The sequence below is a fragment of the Nomascus leucogenys genome, chromosome 13 (genome assembly GCF_006542625.1).
Source record: "Nomascus leucogenys isolate Asia chromosome 13, Asia_NLE_v1, whole genome shotgun sequence".
Lineage (NCBI taxonomy): Eukaryota > Metazoa > Chordata > Mammalia > Primates > Hylobatidae > Nomascus > Nomascus leucogenys.
Genome location: NC_044393.1, coordinates 16,569,609 through 16,574,086, shown reverse-complemented (window position 1 = coordinate 16,574,086; position 4,478 = coordinate 16,569,609). Strand labels below are relative to the sequence as shown.

General features: G+C 43.6%; 1 non-coding gene across 1 annotated transcript; it reads right to left on the bottom strand.

The window, feature by feature from the left end:
* Positions 1-4,071: 4,071 nt before the first annotated feature.
* Positions 4,072-4,179, bottom strand: LOC115838192. Its single transcript, XR_004033221.1, has one exon. It is a non-coding gene; the product is annotated as a U6 spliceosomal RNA (small nuclear RNA).
* Between the last annotated feature and the right edge of the window lie 299 nt (positions 4,180-4,478).

Genomic DNA, 4,478 nt, shown 5'->3' with positions numbered 1-4,478 from the left:
TTAAAAAAGGAAGTGTTTTATTCCAGGGCTGGAGTCAGCCAACATTTAAATGCCCGCCAAACTCTATATGATGGGATACCATGTAGCCAGTGAAACATTATGAAACTGCTTAACACTCAACAGTTAAAAAAGATCTCCCAGATACTTTACTTTTAAAAAAAGTTGTGGATACATTGTAGGTGTATATATCAATGGGGTACATAGGATGTCTTGTTACAGGCATGCGATGTGAACTAAGCACATCATGGAGAATGGGGTCCAGATACTTTAAGTTAAAAAAAAAAAAGAGGTAAAGCAGTGTGTATAATAGTCCTTTTTTTGTGTTACAAAAATGTATATATGTATAGGCCAGATGCGGTGGCTCATGCCTGTAATCTCAACACTTTGGGAGGCCAAGGCAGGCGGATCACTTGAGGTCAGGAGTTCAAGACCAGCCTGGCCAACATGGTGAAACCCCGGCTCTACTGAAAATTTAAAAAATTAGCTGGGCGTGGTGGTGCATACCTGTAATCCCAGCTACTTGGGAGGTTGAGTCAGGAGAATTGCTTGAACCCGGGAGGCGGAGGTTACAGTGAGCAGAGATCACGCCACTGCACTCCAGCCTGGGTGACAGAGGGAGAGTCTGTCTCAGAAAAAAAAAAAAAAAAAGAATACATATAAATATGTGTGTGTGTGTGTGTTTATTTGTAAATGCACCTCTTAAATAATACCTAAGAAACTGGCAATGGTGGCTCCTCTGGAAGAGGAAGTGGGTGGCTGAGGGACTTATATCGCATTTCCTTTGTAGAAGTTAAAAATAAATGAAGAGGCTGGGCGCAGTGGCTGACGCCTGTAATCAAAATGTAAGCAGCAGTTTGGGAGGCCAAGGCGGAAGGATCACTTGAGGCCAAGAGTTCAAGACCAGCCTGAGCAATATAGTGAGACCTTGTCTCTACAAAAAAATTTTAAAAATTAGCTGGGTGTGATGGTATGCGCTTGTAGTCTCAGCTACTCAGGAGCCTGAGAAGCAGTGGAATAGTCTGAGCTGCGGTGAGCTATGACTGTACCACTGTCCTCTAGCCTGGGTGACAGAGCAAGACCTTGTCTCTAATAAAATAAAAAATAAGGGCAGGGCGCGGATTACATGTGTCTGTAATCCCAGTTACTCGGGAGGCTGAGGCAGGAAAATCGCTTGAGCCCAGGAGGTGGAGGTTGTAGTGAGCCAAGATTGCACCCTTGCTCTCCAGCCTGGGTAACAGAGCGAGACTCTGTCTCAAAAAATAAAATAAAATAAAATAAAATAAAATAAAATAAAAGGAAGGAGGAAAAAGAAAGGAAAGAGGAAGAGAGGTGGAAAGGAAAGAAAATATTGTCTGGGTACAGTGGCTCATGCTTGTAATCCCAGCATTTTGGGAGGCCGAGGCAGGCAGATCACCTGAGGTCAGGAGTTCCATACCAGCCTGGCAAACATGGTGAAACAAAAATTAGCCATGTATGCTGGCACACGCCTTTAATCCCAGCTACTCGGGAGGCTGAGGCATGAGAATCACTTGAACCTGGGAGATGGAGGTTACAGTGAGCCAAGATCTCGTAACACTGCACTCCAGCCTAGGTGATGGAGCAAGACTCTGTCTCAAAAAAAAAAAAAAAAAGAAAATGGGCTCGGAGTGGTGGCTCACTCCTGTAATCCCAGCACTTTGGGAGGCCAAGGCGGGTGGATCACCTAAGGTCAGGAGTTCGAGCCCAGCCTGACCAACATGGAGAAACCCTGTCTCTACTAAAAATACAAAATTAGCCAGGCGTGGTGGTGGACGCCTGTAATCCCAGTTACTCAGGAGGCTGAGGCAGGAGAATCGCTTGAACCCGGGAGGCAGAGGTTGTGGTGAGCCGAGATCATGTCATTGCACTCCAGCCTGGACAACAAGAGCAAAACTCCATCTCAAAAAAAAAAAAAAAAAAAAAAGAGAGAAAATGTAAGAATAGCTCCTAAGCCAAGGTGGGAAAATATTTGCGAAGAATGGCAACACCTCACATTTATCTGTCTCTAGAAAAAGGCAAGGGTTAAGTCAGTTCCTCAAAAGGCCACCTCAGAAGCCATGGCCTTCCCACTGGCAGTACTTCTCTCTTAACTTTACCCTTGAGAGGAATTGGGATCGCAGATCTATATACCAAACCTGGCCCAGAGGTTTGAGGTCATGAAAAAGAATGTGGGGGCCAAAAAGTCACCCTCCTAGCTCAGTGTCTTCAAGCCTTTGGCTGAATCACAGACAGCAACAAATATATTTCACATTGTAATTCAGTATTGACATTTGTATTTCTTTCTTTTTTTTGAGATGGAGTTTTCGCTCTTGTTGCCCAGGCTGGAGTGCAATGGTGCGATCTCAGCTCACTGCAACCTCTGCCTCCTGGGTTTAAGCAATTTTCCTGCCTCAGCCTCTGGAGTGGCTGGGATTACAGGTGCATGCCACCATGCCCAGCTAATTTTTGTAGGTTTTTTGTTTGTTTGTTTTTTAAGATGGCCGGCTAATTTTTGTATTTTTTTAGTAGAGATGGGGTTTCATCATATTGGTCAGGCTGGTCTTGAACTCCTGGCCTAAGGTGATCCGCCCACCTTGGCGTCCCAAAGTGCTGGGATTACAGGCGTGAGCCACCGCGTCTGGCCTATATATATACATTTTTGTAACACACAAAAAAAGGCCTATTATACATACTGCTTTACTTTTTTTTTTTTTAACTTAAAGTGTCTGGACCCCATTCTCTGTGATGTGCTTATTTCACATTGCAAGACTGTAACAAAACATCCTATGTACTCCATTGATATATACACCTACAATGTATCCACAACTTTTTTTAAAAGTAAAGTATCTGGGAGATCTTTTTTAACTGCTGAGTGTTAAGCAGCTTCATAATGTTTCACTGATTACATGATATTCCAACATATAGTTTGGCTGACTCATAGTATCCCATCATAGAAAGGTTGGCTGACTCCAGCCCTGGAGTAAAACACTTCCTTTTTTAAAAAATGAATTTGGGGGCCAGGTGCAGTGGCTCATGCCTGTAATCTCAGCACCTAGGGAGGCTGAGGTGGGCAGATCACCTGGGGTCATGAGTTCAAGACCAGCCTGCCTAACATGGTGGAACCCCGTCTCTACTAAAAATACAAAAATTAGCTGGACATGGTGGTGGGTGCCTGTAATTCCAGCTGCTTGGGAGGCTGAGGCAGGAGAATTGCTTGAACCTGGGAGACAGAGGTTGCAGTGAGCCAAGACCGTGCCATGGCACTCTAGCCTGGGCAACAAGAGCAAAACTCTGTCAAAAAAAAAAAAAAAAAAAGAAATAGAGTTTTAAAGTATGACAGTAAGCTTATTTGAGAGGATAAACCCTCTTCCAGTGATTTAGTACTTACAGATTAGGAAGGAGTAGACATGTTGGGGCATGCAAACAGTTCTATGCCAGGGGTGAATGTATAAGGTAAGTTAAGATTCTAGCTTTAAAAAAATAAAAATTAAAACCCTGTGGCTATTATCAATCAATTACATTGCAAACCTGTTAAGGATGTTACTGTACAGGATTTTGCATGGACATATGTTTTCAATTCACTTGAGTATATACTTACGGGTATAATTGATGGGTCATATGGCAATTCTTTGTTTAACATTTTGGAGAACTGCCCACCAATTTGCCGAAATGGTGTACCATTTTACAGTCCCACCAACAGTGTACAAATGGTTCAATTTCTCTACATTGTTGTTAACACTTAACAAAACAAAACAAAACAAAAACCTGGGGTCGGGTGCAGTGGCTCACGCCTGTAATCCCAGCACTTTGGGAGGCTGAGGCAGGCGGATAACCTGAGGTCAGGATTTCAAGACCAGCCTGGCCAACATGGTGAAATCCCGTCTCCATTAAAAATACAAAAAATTAGCTGGGCCTGGTGGTGGGTGCCTGTAATCCCAGCTACTTGGGAGGCTGAGGCGGGAGAATGGCTTGAACCTGGGAGGCAGAGGTTGCCATGAGCCGAGATCGCGCCATTGCACTCCAGCCTGGGTAACAAAAGTGAAACTCCATCTCAAAAAAAAAAAAAAAAAACCCCAAAAACTGGAATGCTCCACAGAATTTGCATGTCATCCTTGTGCAGGGACCATGCTAATCTTCTCTGTATTGTTTCAATTTTAGTGTATGTGCTGCCAACATGAGCATAGTCCTTATTTGTATTTTAGCCCTCTTACAATGGATACTTTTAAAGCATTTGATAGCAAATGATTTTTTCTTCCAAAGCAAATATGTTTAATATGTAAGGCTAGAAAGGAAAAACAAAACAAAAATGAGCTGGGCTTCAAATTCTTCCAGCTGTGGAGTCATTTGCAGGTCGTGGAGCAGGACAAGTCTGTTGCAGCCAGGCCAGGTGCCAATTCCAACGGGCGCATGTGTCATCTCTGGCACGAAAATCACAGGTCGCCAAACCCTGATTTGAGTTTAAAGGAAGAGGCATGAACAAG